Raw genomic sequence first — 19,014 nt, forward strand, 5'->3', positions numbered from 1 at the left:
GAGATACACTTCATAGAAATAGCCAAAATATGTGCACAGTCAATTATTAATTATATTAGTAAACTATAATATACAGTTAAACCGTCTTTAACATTAACCATATGTTTAAAATGTTATTTTTACTCAAATATATGTTTGAAATTAATATTTTCTAACTTTTATATACATCTTCAGATTTACTACAAATGTTACAATTATGACGCTTGTATCTCATAACAGCACCAATGAAATTTCAAAATCTTTTGTATAATATGTACAATATATCCATGAAAGTTTTCTATGGTAGTGTACAAACACTTTCATATGTCATTATATTGGATTGTAACATAAATTCATTCTCTTTTTGTGTATGTAATGTATTAGATACATATGTTGTAACAAATATAAAAACAGGATGACTTTATATTACAAGCCAATATTTCTTTCTTTCAGGCATATTGTTTGCTATAAGGACTTCCGATGGTTCAAAGATGGACCAACACAGAAAGTTTCGAGGCATGACAATTGAATTAAAGCGTATAGATAAGACGGGTAGAAAGGGAACCACAAAATCTGCAAGTGAAATGAAGGACACTGAATAAAATCAGGACGGAACAGTTCGTGCGGACCGGAAGTCGCAAGGGCATCCGCACTAGCAGAAAATTGGATCGCCAACGTCCACGAAAACCACCGAGAATTTTCATGGACTCGATTCGTTTTGGGATTGAAATTGTGATTCTGAAATTACAGGCTCTTTGAATGTACCTTAACCTCGACTTCCTGTGGAATGTAAAATCGAAGAAATTTTCGGGAATTTCGCGCTATAGTTAACATGAATACGAAAGTTATTACTCATAAGAGGAGATTAACGAAACTTGGTAGCGTATCAAATTTCTTAACACATAAACTGGGTCGTCTCGCATTTTTAACTTTCGTTAATGCAAATATCAAGATGTATCTTTAATGCGAAAGGAGCTTCCAGAATGATGTCATAAGAAGATTGTGAATTTCTGCATAAATTAAATAATCGAGTCCAAAATATCAGCAATCTAGCAAATGTGATTTTATAACAAGATAAGGTGGTAAGAAGATTGAGAATCCCCGTACAAATATAATCGAGTGTAAAATATCAGCTATCTAGTTAGTCAATTGAGAAATTAATATTACCAACGCCAATCAATAATTAATGATAATCAGACCATGGATATTTATGGAAATTCATATTTTTGTAAATATATTTCCAAAAATGAAATCTAATTAGAGAATTATTTATCTACTAACAATTATGACACGTATTATATTTTCGATATTTTATAAATATATAATATATAATATAATACATATAATATAAATATATGTTCATATTATATATATTTTTGCCCCATCAAATTTCCTACAAATATATATAAATTCGCAGTTTGATGATAATATATATAAAATCTCTACTAATAATTTCTTATAAATTAATATTCAGTATCTTACAAGAGAGTAATTTATCTTCATTTCAGCATATTCTCCAAGCGAAAAGTTACTCAAACTCAATATCTCAACGCTGGCTGAACGAGTAGAAGTTTTGTTAATCCACCATTAAGCGAGTAAATCGAGAACGCGACAAAGTGCGTCTATTATACGACGGATAGTGAGGAAGCGACAAATGAGAAGACAGGGAATCTCAAAGGTGAGTCGAACAGCCTAAAACCATCTATTCCATACAATTTTCATGAATACTCCGTCATTCTCGTGGGTTTTGTTCGCGAACAACTGGCAAAAGAAGCATCAGAATAAAGAGAATCGATGATACCCCCTCCTGCAGGAGCGACTTATCCGATTTGTCTGGAAGTAACCGGAGGTGAGAGTAAGAATTGCCTAGAGAGTTGACGAAACTACGATTTCCCAAGAAAACTTTTCCTTTATGACAAACGAATCGCTCAGAAACATTTTTTATTAAACAATTACAAACATTATTTTATAAAATTCTCATTGGGATTTACAATCATTTATACTATCTGCTTATGATAAATAATACTTATGTATTAATTAATTAAGTCCAAGTATATAGAGTTTCCTATCATTTTGCAGTGACTACACATAATTAAAGAAGACACTATGAAAATGAAAAATATAGAACCTGACAAAAAAAAAGACGCTTTATTAGAAAATAAAAGGTATGTATAAATACTTCTTGGAGCCATATAAAATAATTTCATATGGAACTGTATGAACATAAGATTCCTTTTTTGAGATATTGAGTTATGTGAAATTGATAAGTTTATAAGAAGTGAAGCTAACCAATTTTGCTTCTAAAAGGCTCAAGTGACCCTTGGATTTTCAGATTTTTCTGTAAACGTATATTTTGTAGATTAATTACGTTTCAGAACAATTTAACGATTCAAATAAGGATGTGAAAGAATCTATTGACCTGGCTGTTTCTTTATTTTCAACTTATATCCCTAGGTCTATGCTATTTTAGAGTGGCACGTGAAGAAAGCGAGTAGTAATATTGGAAGCAACGAAATCGGGCAACGAGTCCGATTCGCAAGAATTCTAATAGCGTTCGAAGGTCGACCGAAAGCGGAAAAGTAGTTCGCCTAACGATCGATGGCGAGCTTTCCCGATAAAAAGACAACGAACGGACGATCCGCCGTTTACTTACGCAAGATGGTTGCTATTGTCTTTCATAGATCATCAATTGTTTATTTTTTAACGATCATCAAGAATACCAAGGTATTGTTGAATTTTTAATGCCTCGAACATTACGACTTTCATTCAGTAAATTTTAATCAGCGTATGCAAAATATAATTCTAAAATCCTGTGTAGTAAATCATGCTTAATGAATAATCTAATATTCTCTAGGCTTCTAATGTGTTCTAACGAATATCTAAATTATTCAATTCCTAACTCGAAGAATCTAAACTCCAGGAGAGTATCAGAAAAGTCCTAAATTTCGAAAATAAATTTCAAACATCATTGACCAAAGAAACTTTCAAACTAAATTATTCGTAAGTATTCATTATCTATGTGTAACACGGACATTCTCGAGCAAGCAGAGCAACAGAAATCTGACAACATCCTAGATATCTTAAGATAATAAACACAGTATACCGTAGGGAAAACCGAAGCATTCCCGGAAGTTTCGAAACAAACTATCAAGAATCGAGACAACGATTTTCCATTTTCCGATCGGTATTTCCCTGAGTCGTCACCGACGCGGGAACCGAACCGGAGGCGACACTTCCGGGAGATCAGCTTGTCGCTGGGAGGAGTGCCAGTACGAGCTTGAAGGGATGAGAGAAAAGACGAAGAAGGAGGGCAAAGACCGTGTCGAGAAGGAGGTCACCCGGATTTCGAGCGGTCTTCTCTCTACTCACCAGAAAGCGAACCGTATCTCAAGGTAGCCCATCATTTTTCGTGGGAGGAGTTTTTGGCACGGCTGCCACCCCTTTTCCCTCCCGAGTTCCACCGAGTAATCGATCGATCCGCCAAGACTATGCTTTTACCACCTTCCCGATAGACGCCATCAAGAAAAACGCGCGATTACTCCGATCGTTTTTCGCTTCTTTAAAAACTTTCCAGCTCGCTGATCTCTGCATAGCTTTCAACGATATTATTCCACTACCAAAACTGTATTCCAGATTGGTTGAAACCAGAAATGATAATATGAATTTGCATTTGATCGTCGAGTACAGTATGTGAATTTCTTATTCAAATACAATTTTAAAGCGTCTGAATATGTAGTCTACAATTATGATCAAAAGAGAGTTTACAGTGTGAAATAGAAGAAACGCTGTGATTTTACGAAACTGAATTATGATTGGCGAGAGAATTGAATATATAATATAATTGTTCGTTCTAGATAAGACGAGTTTTTAGTACAAAGAAATGTTCAATAGAAATTTTTCTTACACTCTTATACACAAGTACCATTGTTAAGCTTTCTCCTGTTCACCGTATAAGATACCATATAACATCTATAATACAGTGGCTACAAAAAGTACTTGTACGTATTTTTATTTTCTAACAAAGTGTTTCTTTTTTATCAGACACCATATTTCATTTTCATAGTATTAAATTTTTGTAGTCATATGAAAGTATTATTAAATGGAACTAAATATACTTGGATCTAATCAATCAATATACAAATGCTATAGTAAATACATTGCGACACAAGCACATTTGTAACCATTGTATATATGTAAGTAGTTGTGAGGCGAATGTTTGAGGTTAGCCAGTGAAATTACTTCCCAAAGAGGTTTCCCAGACTTTAACTCGAGAACCTTCCTCGTTAGTAATTTGAAGAGCCAAAAAAGCATTATGCGAATCTTATCTTCGAGTTCATCGACCGCTTTTAATCTCTTTTGACAATGAGTGTAAAGAGTACTCTGTCCTATAGAAAATTATACCGCCTGTCATTCTCCTATAAAATTAACTATTCTCATCAAACAATCTTCCATGAGAAACTTTGTTCTCGTATACCTCAAGAACTCTTGCTAATCTTCCAATTTCTTAATCATACACGATCTCCTCATCAACCTAACCTCAAATTGCTACTCTATCGATTCTTCGTTCCAGCAGGTTACAATGGTATAAAAAAAAACCATCTAACCTAATTGAATTCGCACCCTATGAGTACAATGTGAAGAGCAATTAAAGGGACGACAAAGTGGACCGGGAGGCTCTCTGAAAATGTTCACCTTCCTCAAAGAAATCGCACTGAAAGCACAGAGAGGCCAAAAGACAAACGGAAGAGAGCCAGATGGTTGGCTCGACGATGTAAAAGCTCGAGCAAAGGAATTGCTTTGACTTCGATCACGTTAGCCATGGACTAGCCATTTTCAGTACAACGTTCGAGAAGGACCGTGAAAGTTTTCGCCGAAATAGGAGATGTTCGACGCGTTCGAAGAAAGCAGGCGTTTCGTTTCAAAGGCGTCGCACGCCGATCGATCGACCTTCCTGCCTTCCTTGAAACAGGAACGCGTTTTTGGGCTCACCTTGCACCTGCGAGAAGGCAAAGGGCAAGGGAGATTGATAGGTCGATAGATGGGTGGGAATAGGGTGGAGAATTGGGATAGAAGTGGTGGTAACGAATGGAAATATTTCGGAATATTTCTGAACAGAAATATAAGGTGAAAACTATTGATATTAATGCGTCAGTTGCATTTTGCTAATTATAGTAATTATTTCAACAATGTTAGTGATGCTACTGGTGCATGTTTGCTGTTGCACGTTAAATATTCATTACGTTTCTATTAAGAAAAGAAGAGAAGAAACTCTGGTGCAGCGTATAGATACAGTAGCAGATGAAAGAAAGTTTAAAGCTGTTAAATAATTTATTTGTGTATACACACATACTAATAACTTTTATATTAGATATTTTTTACTGTGTTGTTGGCAGTTACATAGATTATATGTATAGGGTATATATATATTTATTCACTACTCTTGTCAAGTGCAGTATTGTGTTTTGAAATTATCATATTTTTTGTACCCGCACTTATACCCATTTAAACTTTCTCTTGCTCGCTATATATAGACTAAGCTATAAATTCTCCTGCATTACGGCAGCAAGTTTGTTACTAAAACAAATGATGTAAATTTAGAAGTAAATTTTACAAAGTGCGAGTTACAACCTGTAACTTGTCAATTTTCTAATATTATTAGTTGGTAAATTTCTGTGCAACAGGACCCTAGTTTCGTTACTTATCGTTCAAATTCCCTAAATCAGAGTCGATAAGTAAGACTCAATGCAAAAACACTTCTAGTAAAAAGAAACGTATTTTTCCTCGAGAAGAATGTAATCTCGGTAGCAGCGTAAGTATTAACTGAATCGTTATTTAATCACAAACCTTTTCCAAATATAAAATCAAGACTTAACAAACCGAATTATATATTTTTAACAGAAATATAAACGATGCACTGAAGGAACTGAGACACTCGGCTCAAACAAGTTACCGACAGAGTTCCCGAGTAATTGAAGGCACTTTGGTCAGCGACTTAACTTATTTCCCTCATTTAACGGATCAAAAGTACACAGACAAAAAGACACCTATACGACCCAACTAAACAGAAGAGAAGAAACCACGTAAAGGTAAAAGTGCAGGAGATAAATTGAAAAAGAATAATTAAAAAGAAAATATCGCCGCGACAAAAAATCGATTTCGACATCTGAGGAAAGGAATACTTCCAAACAGGAAAAAAACCAGTCAAAGCCAGCATCGATATCTAAAAAGCATCGAGGGAGGATCGTGTTTCTATTGTCAATCGGTCTTTCATCCGATCGAATGATCACCGACAGGTGTTTTACATGAAAACGTCTATAAAAAGCGAGAGAAAAAAAGGGGAAAGGGGAAGAGGCGAAACACAGAGGAAAAAGAGAAACAGGAGGTTGGCATGATACATGCACGTCGTATACACGTACGTATATCGTATATAGGATTGAAAAGTTCGCAGCCCCTTGGTAAATTCGTAACGCGGAATGACGTCAGTGGTGAGCGCGCGCAAATGCCCCTGTTTCGCAATCCGCAAACGTCGTTTTCCGCGATTCGTGCCACGGGGGCACCGCTCGTAAAGCCATTTCGGCGATCTCGCGACATAAATTATAAAATCGACCGACGCCAGATCGTCTGTGCAATGGCCGGCATGTAGGACGACGCGGAGAAATCCGTTCGAGAATCGAGACATCGGATACTGCCTTCATTTCCCCTACCACTTGCCCTACCACCGCGTTACATTCTAGGTCCATCGGACTGCGATTTATTTCGACTCGATTGATAATGGACTCTGGAACGTTCCTCGGTCGAGAACTCGCGAAAATAATTTACTACATTTTCCTTCTTAGTGGGGATCCTCCGGTTGATCGAGATAATCGTCGATGAAAGTACGTTAAATAGAATGGAACACTGGGAATTGTAGATAATCTTTGGAGATTAAGCGGAGGTTGTGGTAGATTGGAGTCTGATATTGTTGAAAGATAAAGCGTTTTACTTTGGTACCGAGTGCAGCACTTTCTCTGCTTCTTTTAATAGCAGAATTATTTGAGTAGTTAGAACGAATAATTCACAACTTCTCAGAGAAATTTTATAAATTCACAAGGGTCCGTCTCTGAAGATTTTTCCGATTTCTGGTAGATATATGGATGAAGACTTTTTCCCTTGTATTATGCATTGCCTTACATATATTTCATATTTATATTCGTTTGGAATTCTTTGACTATAAGTTTTGCACTTGCACGTTATAGTACTTCTGCGACTTTGCTGTAGTTCTAGACGATATAACGGTAATTTGCAATTACAAAGTTTGAAGAAATTGCTAGAAACGAGTAGAAAGATCGTCTAAATATTGGAGACAGGGTGTAATATACTCAAAAGAACTTCAGATTATACTTGGTCGTAATTGAAATAGATTTCCCTTTATCAGAAGAAATGATGGTCCTTTTCGATCTTTTACTTCGATGTAACTTCAAACAAGGCAAATTTCATTTATTTTTTTATTCGCTCGCAAAGGCAAATTATAATTTCCCGGATAAGTTTGATATCACTAATTCCAATTTCTCGTAATGTCAGAGTGAAAAATGGGAGAAATTATCCACGATAACAAGAGTGGAATGAAATGAAGTTAAAGGATCCACGCTCTAAAAGCAAGCAGGATCAAATAATTAATGCTGGGAATGAGAGGAGAGACAGAAGTGCAGCAAATAAGTTAGATACCACTATACTGCGGATTTTTATGGATTTACGTGAAATTTGAAGCTGTAAAAATGTAAAGAATGTACGTAATAAGCAACTATATATAAAATATTCAAAGTACAATTCTCCTTACAATATTTAATAGAAAAAACAATTTTCAATCTATGTTCCATTCTTTTAATTACATTCATAAAATTATTTAGTAGCATGAATATCAAATATCACTAATATATATCACTAATTCCTATCTCTTATAATTTCAGAACAAAAAATGGAAGAAATTATCTACGATGATAAGGATGGAAAGACGCAAAGTTAAACGATCCACGCTCTAGGGGTAAGCAGGATCAAGAAACTGATGCTGGGAACAAAAAGAGAGAAATAGAAGGAGAATTGAGAGAAAGGCGGATGAACTCGTAGCGTGGAAGATCGTAGAGGCTTTCAACGGTTGAAAGGAAAGGCTAAACTCTCGGAAGAAGGATGAAGAATAGCATAAAGAGCAGTGTGAAAAAGCCAGCGCATAGATCGGTCGTGTGGAACGTGCGAAATAGTATTCGGGCCATGAGGTAACAGGGAACGTATACGGTTTTCAATTTCCCACGAGAGGTCAAGCAAATTCATAACCCAATCTATTCGCAAACCGAGAGGAACAGCGGGACGCCGATGAATTCGGTGATGCAACGCGATCACCGCCCTGCGTTTATTATTTTTAATCGATACTTTTTCACTCTGATTACTATTACTAACGATTCACCCAAATACACCTTCCAGGAAGGCAAAGAAAAGAAGATATACTGAATTATATTTTATGAGCAGAATCATCTACTGCGAGGCTTGTTTGAAAACAAAGAAGAAGAATATCTGCAAATTATAATTGCAATTTCAAGATGAGGGTCCTGATCTAAGACTGAGCATTGAACATAGGAAGAAGAATGCAAAAAAAATATATTCAATGTTTTAAGAAGACTCTGCTAATTTTAGGTTTAATCTTGTATCAGAAAAAGAATACACGAATCATATTATAGTATTTTAAAATGAGAGTACTGATCTAAGCCGAAAGATGCGAAGAGAAAGATTCTCAAAATAAAAGAAGAATCCTTCAAACCAAACAATTTTAAGGAGAAGACCCTGATCCAGAACTAACCTAATATTAGAAAGGACAATCACACGATATATCACAATACTTTGCCAATATTCTGACATGATCCAATCCATATCAGAAGAAAGGTACGTAAATCATATTACATTATTTCAAAAAAAAATTCTCCAAAAATCCTTTGACTCAAACCCAACCCTGCTTACAATGTGATTCAGAGAGTCCAGAGTTTGCATTATTCTTATAACGTTATTGTATCTCAAGAAGAATCCAGTGACTGCTAGCTGGTTCCAGTAATAATCTCATCACTCGTCCCTTGTCGCCACTTTACATAATTGGATGAACGATCTCTGTGCTACCGTAAGAAGATAAACTCTCTGCCTGACTTAACGTTATTCACGAAGCGGTGTTACGAATAAACAAGAAGAATTCCAAACGGGAAGACGTGTTCTTCGTTGAAAAAGATTCGACAGAGAATATATCGAAGAATAGTATAGAGATGTCTAACGCCAAAGAGGTGTGCGATGTTAACAGGATAAGTTAACTTTCAAATAATTAGATAAAACTGTCAGATAGAATTATTTAAACAAAGGATATGCAAAGCGATGTAAAATGTAAATGAAGATGTAACCGGAAATCATCCAAAGCTGAAAGGCACTGGATCAGGAATAAATAATAATAGTACAGAGAACTACGTCCGTCCGTAAGTATCTGGACACTGACGTATTTCCGGATTTCACATAAACGTCTTACGAATTTAGTTTCTTCTATGAATTTATTACGTTGCCCTACAGTCCTGATGTTGCTCTTGGACAATATAAGCAATATTTATTAACAATTAATATCGATAATATGCTATGCTGTCTCGATGCTATTCTTGGAAGATATGAGAAATATTGATAAAGTTATTACAAATATTGGTAAACGTACGATGCTTTGGTCTCCTGTTTATCAATCTTGAGTGGTTAATTCCCACCCAGAGATATGGAAACACCGAACTCTACAAGAAATAAACGTATTAAATAGATTGCACGGTGAAAAACAAACAGATCAGGCGAGGTCATCTGAAACCTCTGTTTTATCATCTAATAAACATGAACATTGCAAGACAACAATAAATCTATAAAAGAAACTCAAGTAAAATATTTATGCAGAAATCTGCAATAAGTATTCGGAGATGGTCATGGGCAGAAGTATATATAAAATATAAATTCCAGACGAAACATCTTCGTTTAGAAAGCTGTGACAGACGATACATCAAAGAATAGTACGAACAATTATACTGGACTAGAAGATAAAAGGAGATACGGTCCCGTATCGGAAACGTACGAGAACATCGTTATCGGGTTCGCGAATCTGGCGACCTGTGAACCTGGCAGAAATCCAGAACCCGCGTCACTGCACCGGTGCGGTAAAAGAAAGCCCGCGACACGGGCGATAATCATCGTAAACGTTGTCGAAATTGTCCTCTTTTGTCGACGAAACCTGAAACCTCGAATGAATCGAGAAGCAAAACTCGACGCTTCTCTGACGTCAAGAAACTACAGTGGTTTTCAACGTTCGAATACATAACGTGCCATACGAGGAATAATTTTTGAAGAACGAGTAATTCGTTAATTAACGAGTCGTTGAGCCAATTTACACGCGTGTACGAATTTTCTAGTGAGAGAACAATGATTCGTGTGGACAGACACATATTAGAGGTTGCGAGGTCGATCACGTTGATTCCGTACGCAGGCTGTGCACCCTGGCGAGTACGCATTGTCCCGTGGCACGTCCTGCTCGTAGATCGATCCAGTCTTTGGTACACGAACGACGAGGCTTCATAGAGAGCAATGTGTTTAACACGTTGACTACCACGCGAATTTTATATATTTTGTCCTGAGGGCCACGACAGTTTGAAATATGCTACACAGTAACGTTCAATTTTTGTCAAATATTATATCGTATTTGCGCACACTTTGCCGAGTATTGCTAAGTCATTCACATTGTGGAACATCTTTTTGTCCATGAAATTTATCATGTTGTACACGTTGTATAAGTAAGCACCGATGACCATCGCGACAGTCAACGTGCTAATGGGATTTTGCTATTAAGGTGAACAAATCGACGATAACATGAAGTTGAAATTTGGTGTAAGCTGATCTTTGGAGAATTTCTAATTTTATGGATTGCATGCTTGAAACTGAAAACAACGAGTCACGGTGAAACTCGACTAAAGGTATTTCGATATTAAGATACTTATAGATGAACTGAAATTCAATCGAGTCTGATCATTGGAAAATCCTAATTTTCTAGATTCTATGCTTGAAATTGTGTAATAGCAACCCTTTCTTCTCTGGGGATTTTTGAGATGAATTCGAAGATCCGGAATGAAAGAGGAATTCGTGAAATCGACGGGAATTTCGAGCCTCCTTGACCCTCGGTGACCCAAATATTTTCGCTCCTGACAGAGGCTGATGCAGAATTGCGGCAGACCCGTGGAAACGTTCGGTCGTTCCCTTTTGTCCGCATCACCTTCAAAAGGATCATTCTATCTCGCGATAGAATGACAAATCGTCGCCGACGTGTCTTTAATTCGTCAAAAGTTTCTTACATCCGATAGACCACAGAGAATATTCTCTGTTCTATCTTTGATGAAATCGTTCTCAAACGAATAGTACGATTAAAGGAGCGAAGAATTCAAATTAATGGAAGAGCCAAACGACGGAAAGAGAGAGACAGGCAAACTCTATTTAATTATACTAGATTATATCATATAGAGTATAAAAGATCAGTACGCAGAGGAGTGACGATTTCTAATTTCTGACAGGTAGCTGCATCCTGACCTATCCAACGAACGCTTCCCAACAGCGTCTCTAGAGGTTAGCCCACCGATTGATCCACGCGCTCCACTTCTCTACTCCTCTACTCAACGCAACTCCGTCGCATCTACGATTCAAAAGGGACCTTACGACTGTGATAGAAACCGCCACGACTCTACCACCGTCACGGCGTCTCTCCTGACCTTGCTCCTCAACCTTCCACAACGTTTGTTTCGTCCCTTGGTATAACTCAATCCACACGCCTCCGTTCATCAATCGGTCGAACGTACCGGAGCGGTCCACTCGCAGGAATTCCTTTTACCAAACCACCGACGTAAATACGACTCGAGCTCTTCCACCTACCGATCAAACAATTTCAACGAAATATCTTCGAGCCTTTGCACGACTATCATTGCACGGAACCAACAGCCAATACCGAAAGAAGGTATTCGTATATTGGAAAAACGTGGCAGAAAGGAAAGGAAAGGAAAAGAACTGTAAGGAGTAGACGAGTAGCGAGAAGAGGGCCTAAAGGGAGGGAAAAAGAGAAAGGGAGAGTTTGGTGGCGCACCACGCGACCGCAACGATCATTCCAAGAGCAGACATTGTGGACATCGTGTATACGACTAAAAATGGACGAATCGAATCTGGTGTGTCGATCGTACCGATGTGAATACGTATTCCAAGTAGGTTGATCTTCTCGGAAGGCGTTATCTTCGCTGGTTAAGTAGGGTGGTTCCGTCCATCGCGTTTCTGGATCGTATCGCCCTAAGGATCGATCGTAGTCGGGTGCACACGCGCTGACCGGTTGTGGTACGCGTTCGGGAAACGCGTCCCGGACACGTTTCGCCTATAGTTCGACTAGACAGAGGATGATCGCTGTTAATCGGCTATATACAACTTCCATCCACGATTCCTCCTATGTTTCTTCTTTCTGGTAACTCTTCCACCGATTTGAATTATATTCTTGTTCTGTTTTTCTTTTTTTTTTTTTTTTATCACACGGTTCTCGTCCTGAGAAAATGCAAATTTCGGTCTCCACGCACCGCTGCTGCCCCGTCGTCCTTGTCTGATCGCGCGTACGTGTGTGGCGAGGCGCGCGCGCGCACGCTGATCAGCGTTACTCGCACACAGGGATTCCGAGACCCAGCCGTGCGACAGGCTGACCGATTGGCGACTGAGACTCACCCTCTGTGGAGGCGCTGACTACCCCTAACTCACCCCCACTCATCGACAGCGCGCCACCAATAGCGGTCCCCCACTACTCAACCTTTCCCCCACCATCATATATCCTTCTAATCCCCGTGGCGTTCGCGCTCGCGCGTGATTTCGTCTCGCGATTCCTTCGGGTTTCCCTCTCTTTCCTGCGAAAAAGAGCTTGCTCTTTTTTTTCCTCGCCTTTTTTTCATTCGGATACATATCGTTGTAATTAATCGTTGGCTTAAAGGGAACCGGTTCGAAGGTGTTTAACTCGATAACGTGGTTAGCTTTCATCCAGTGAATGATGATTTTCAGCTTGAAATTTGAGTTGACTTTAAATTTAGGCATCACTGTATGCGTTCGGTAAAACGTACGTATTGTATCGGTTTATGAATACGTATAGCCCCGTTTATAAGTATTAGAATATCTATCAGTTTCATTGGAAATATGGAAATTAATCTAAAGTATCAAGGAGACGATTGATCGAGCAGAATTTTATATTCATGCAAAGTTGCGATGCAGTATACGTAGAAAGCAGAAATTTGTTATAAATATTTGAACGAATTATATAGTAGCATATTTGTGTAATTATTTGTTCATCCATGCAGCTTTGTAATCTGAATTGTATCAAGCAAAACTTAAGGCAAATTGGATAGGACGCTTCAAGAATCCTACTGCAAATCTCAATCTGTATTATCTAGAATACATTGTGCTAAATGACAAGAAACGCAATAGTAATACCTATGAGCAGGAATGTATATAGGGCTTGTTTGGTCAACTGTGGTCGTTTTCTTGAGGAAAAAATTATTTTTGCGTTATTGAACAACGTACTTGGGCAATAAATATCGTTATAAATTATTAATTGAGCACGGAAAAATGTTCAATTCGAAAATCAAATAAAAGCACAATTTTAGTAACACTCATGTTAATTAATCTCAATTAATTAACAATATACTGAATTTTAAAACTGTTTTCTGCTTATGATCGATACACGTATATCTATGTTGTTATGTGATATAAGAAATTATCATACCAAAGCGATTAGGAGGTAAAAATACGTGACAAAGAAAAAGTTCTTTAGTTAACCCGTATCACGTTCCGTGCCACGTGGATCACCAGTGACCCACATTTCCCTGAGTCGCGAGGAAACTTACTTCCGTGAAACAAACAATAGTAAAATCGGGACGAAACCCTACAAACGAATACGTACTGCGAGACCACGATTACTTTTGTTTGAATTTTAAATTTCCGCAGTTGAAACGCGTCGAAACATCTGCTATTCCATCGCAGAGTGGAAGAAGATCTTGAGCTGGAATTTTCGACGTTTCTAACTGAATGCGAACGGATTTATCGAGCTTATTGAATTAATGGAAACGCGGCGCACGTATAAGACCGTAATTAAAGCGAAAAAGAAAAAGAAGGATAGAAAAAGTTGGAAGAATGCTTTTCGTGCTTGCCACTAAAGTTGTGGGAACAAATTATAAGACTTTAAAACGCCAAGAGTACACGGTTACAGTGATGAAATTGTAAAATAGAAAAAGATACTAAGTTTTTTATCTCGATTTTATACATTCCGATAGGAACTTTCGTTGTTTTAAATTCAGCTCAGAAAACATTACGTATAGGATGACTTAATATCTACAATATCTAAAATAATTCACTCGTTGTAATAATTAATAGATGGAATAAATCTCTATATAGCTTCCATTCCTTTACTCGCGTTCATAAAAGTATGAATTCTGATATACGATTCTTTCTTACGGCTACAAATCTTTACGACCTGCTGTTTCACCATGAGGAGCCATATGTGTGTGTGTGTGAAGAGCTGGGAAGATGATTAGCGGTACATGTACACTGAACAAGAGTAGTACTGTTCTCTATCAATCACGCGTTGCTATATGATCTAGTTTATGTATGTAAGATCCGTGAAAAATATGGACCACGACCAAGAGCCAATCCCAGACCATTTAGGGTGCTCATACACTGCAGGCTACAACTACCATTAAGTCACTTATCTCTTGCATTTACTGAAAAACAGCAATAAATTTTATTTTAACGAGTATTTTACGTTATACGGTACATATGATGCGAATAAAATAGCAGACTCATGATAAAATAATTAGTAAATAAAAGCAAAGAAAACCATTCATATTTTCTTAAATATCATAGGGTATCCTAGTAGTTATTACCGGCTGCGTACACGACACTTTCGACCGATATACGTACACTTATCTTTATGATTGCGTTGGGTCTATCAGAAAGAATTGACCAGACCTGTCATTCCTTTGCCTAATCACCTTTTCAACTTCTCTACTATACACACGATAAAATGCTGTAGTCCGCTCGCAGAAACGAGATGAGCCAACGCCAGAGGCATCTTGTTATCCGCGAATTTCCGGCCAAGTTGTTTACCGCTTTAACCAACGACCCTTTAATTACTTCAACAACCTACAGCCACGAACTTGACCGACTCTAAGAGCTACTCCTGTCGAGCGTGTCATGTTAATGAAGTTTGTCACATTCGTTTGCGGAATCACCAAGACTTCTCTACCGATCGAGAAACGGATAATCGATAAAGAAGATACAAAAAGATGCTAGAGTTTAACGAGAACGCAAGTGTGTACATACACTGTCGCTCTCAAGTATGTGGACACTGGTGCATTTTTATTAACAATCTGATTATTACTAAGAATATATAAACTAATTGGAGAATGATGATTAAAAGCAATACTCAGCATCTTCTTGTGGAATCAGGTGTTGTGCATCATATAAAATTTAAATTGTTTAAGATCTTCTCAGTAGTATATTAAAATTAATTACACGACTTGTCAAAGTATTAAAAGATTTTAAATATTATCGTTGCGATCAATTACAATAGTCCCTCGAGTAATTTGGAATATGCTTTTCTATTTATAGCTTGACAATCATCATGATGAGCAGAGTATAATGAACTCGTTAACCAAAAAGCTGCTACAGAATGCACCTGCTTGACGTTTATAGATGTCAATCTCTTTATTGTATATTAACTTTCGAAAACAGATTTTATCGTGCGATATTCTGCAATAACTTTGATAATGGAGAAAATCGTTTTAAGGCCTTCTATTCTTAAGTTTCGTAACTAATTTATATTCCGTCAAAAATAAGTGAATGTCCACATATTTTTGGACGTCTGTGTAGGTGGCTTGAAAGTTTCAAAGATACCTAATCCGACGAATGGAGACATGGAAGTGATGTTTGGAAGATTCAATCCTGGCTGTAGAATCTGTATGTGGAACTGTACTTCTGTCGTATATTCACGAGAAAATACACGAAGAACAAATCCTCTGTAGAATCTTGGAAATTTTTTCCTGTTCTTTGTTTTCTTTTTTAGAATTAAAAATTTAAGTGCTATTAGCGATCGAGGGATCTATTAATTTAAAAAATGATTCGATGTGGGACATTAAATGGAGTAATAAACGTAATTGGTACGTTCTTGGAAGAAGAAGGAAAACATGACGATAGAAGGAAGAAGAAGGAGAGGGAAGAAGAAGAATAGAGAGGGAAAGAGGGAGAAGAGAGTGTTGGTTCGATCGAAGTTGTCGAAGGGAGGGCGCCACTTTGCCGGCCACCCCATTTTCATTAGCTCCTACGGATCATACACTTATCAGATTATCTTTACAATAGCCTTCATAACATTTGACATGATATGCCTCCACAAAATCTAAAAAAAGTGATAAATTTTTTAAAAGAAAGAGAAATTTTATAAGAAATTTTAACAACAAGAGAGGTGTCATATTTTTGAAAATAATAAGTAGCTAATAAGGAAGCAAATACGAATACGAATATAAGGACAAAAGAAACATTCAGTAATAAACAAGAGAACGCAAGGATTATGCGAAAGAGTTACAGGAACATAAAAGTAGTAAAAAATTATTTAAAAAAAAATTAGAATGAAAGGATTGTAAAACCACTTAAAGAAACAAGAATCCTGAAGTAAAAAATCCCTACAAGAACACCAGAAATCAGTTGTAGAAATGGCAAATACTACGATGAAAAGGAAATAAAATGTTTTTAAACAAAACACTACGAACTAAAGTGCTAAAAATATACCATAAAGATAATACCGACGAGATGAACGCTATGTCGATAAAAAAGAGAAAAAAGATCTAGCAATAAAAAATTCCTATAAAAACACCAGATGTCAGAAATAGAAACAATAAGCCTCGTGAACTTTCACGAACTACTGTATATTTGCATTAGATACTTATTTTGTAGCTTCTATGATATTTCCATATTTGTTTCAAATTTTATCGATATAATCATAACATGACATAATGCTCACACCATACTTTATTACAGTGCTAATGAAATTTCAAGATGTTTCATATAACAGATACAGTGGGGGAAAAAAGTAAGTGAACTAATAATATAGTGGAAATAAATATATCAATGAAATTTCAATAAATAGGGCTTCTTTACACAAAATTATAAATCTTAATTTCTATTACTTACTAAATAATTTTGTGTACCGTAAGAACATGCAATAAACAGAATGTAGGTATACAATATCAATACTAAATAGTTCGATTAAACTTCATTGATATCTACTACCTGTCCATTTATTTTTGTCCTCGACTGAATAATATGTATATTCACAAAGTACATCTATAGTACTGTCTTTCGTGTGCTCGTGTATGTCAACAAAAAGACGATGTAGAAATTCAACGAACTAAATCCATAACGTGACCAGACAATTTCCATTCTCCATAAAGCAGATATCTTACGAAAGGACGAGAGGGAAAATCTTTTGGTGACACCGAAAAGGAAAAAGCTGCCTGTCGGCTACGGATCTCGCGTTTGCCGACGGAATATTTACACGAGTAGCTGCGACACACAGGTGCACGCTTTGATTCGCTGACACTAATTGCGAACCGCGTCTGGCTAGCTCTTCTCGGTCTCAAATTAATTAATGGCATAGCAAATGACGAGTCGCTCGGAGATTCGCTCGCTGAGCTCTCGTTGCGCTGGGAAAAGCGAAATAATACGGCGTACGATCGTGCCGCGAATATCAATGCTTCCTTCGTTGTCATCAAGAAGCGAAGACTCGTGCTCGTTAATGATGTACCATCCTATATTATAGGATCGTTCTGTGGCTCCTCTTCTTTTTTCACTTTCTATCTTCCTCCTGTTTATTCGTTTTTCTTCTCTTTTTGTCTCTTCTTCACAGTCGAGATGCAGGACAAACCGTGTGTGTGTGTGTGTGTGTGCGTTCGTTGCAATTTCACAGCCGGTGTGTATTTAACCGTCGAAATGATCGCTTTAATCCACGCTTCAAACCCGAGCCACTTTTTTGCAAACCGCAACATACTAATCCATTTCGCTTCGTTACGACGAAAATGGCAACCGACCATTGATATCCGATATTTTAGCAGTGTGAGTATAGATGATTCATTTTTGCTTTCAGTACAGTCATCAATTTTCTGTACGAATCATGAGAGATCTTTCATTGTTGTTATGAGTTGTAATATTACTACGCATATGTTAGTTATTATTAGAATCTAATTATGTTTTTGTATCTATACACCGAAAAGAGAGATATTTAAAAAGATAAAAATAAATTACGAAGTCTTTCCGTATTTTGTCAGCAGCGAATAGGTTAATTGAATAATTTTAATGAGTTAACACTATTCAGTTATAAACAAATTATAATACCAGATAAATGTGGATTACCCTATTAATTTATATTAATATAAAATAAGCTACCATTGCATATTAATAATTTACTATTATCAGATAATCAGGTGAATTAATTTAATACATCTTCCATCAAAACCATCTCTGTACTAAACCTTCGACACAATTCGAAGAAAGCTTCCGTCGCAATTTCTCTGCGTCGTAAAAATGTTTAACAATAAAGATTTTGCTTAATCCCACATTCTGCAGCTCGTAAAACTTTTATGAAACAACGTCGCTTGGATTATGAGATAGTCGAAAAAAGAATATTATTCCCCCACTTTTGAGTATTTCATTCGTGGTTCGATCATGAATTCGCAGAATCCAGTGTATCCGAGCGAAATCAAAAAGAACGCTCCAACGAAATTAATTACGCGCCATCTTCAAGCACTTCAGAGAGGAAGATACACTCAAAGAGTCAATTGGCCACTGGCCAAATGGACTTTTACATACGCTCCGCTTACGCAGTATTACTCAAAATCGGGGAAAGAGTTCACAATTGATTCATCGTTTAACATAGATCTGTCGAAAACATTGATT

At 36.9% G+C, this 19,014-nt stretch overlaps 1 protein-coding gene and 2 long non-coding RNA genes across 12 annotated transcripts in view; 2 read left to right on the forward strand and 1 right to left on the reverse strand.

Annotated features, from left to right (window-relative positions):
- LOC132907478 (potassium voltage-gated channel protein eag) overlaps positions 1-12,911 on the reverse strand; it is a 147,994-nt gene extending 135,083 nt beyond the window's left edge. For 2 of the 10 annotated variants that reach the window (XM_060960610.1, XM_060960612.1), the window contains exon 1: positions 12,228-12,910. The gene's annotated coding sequence lies outside the window, so the exon portion shown is untranslated. Of the gene's footprint in view, positions 1-12,227 lie in introns of all 10 variants that reach the window. The other 8 variants (XM_060960615.1, XM_060960613.1, XM_060960616.1 and 5 more) reach the window with 6 other exon arrangements.
- LOC132906902 (uncharacterized) lies at positions 2,232-3,820 on the forward strand. Its single transcript, XR_009658059.1, has 3 exons — positions 2,232-2,703; positions 2,834-2,979; positions 3,088-3,820. It is a non-coding gene; the product is annotated as an uncharacterized LOC132906902 (long non-coding RNA).
- Positions 9,876-12,426, forward strand: LOC132907514 (uncharacterized). Its single transcript, XR_009658196.1, has 2 exons — positions 9,876-10,979; positions 11,057-12,426. It is a non-coding gene; the product is annotated as an uncharacterized LOC132907514 (long non-coding RNA).
- Positions 12,912-19,014: the final 6,103 nt, after the last annotated feature.

Source organism: Bombus pascuorum, chromosome 5 (assembly GCF_905332965.1).
Source record: "Bombus pascuorum chromosome 5, iyBomPasc1.1, whole genome shotgun sequence".
Lineage (NCBI taxonomy): Eukaryota > Metazoa > Arthropoda > Insecta > Hymenoptera > Apidae > Bombus > Bombus pascuorum.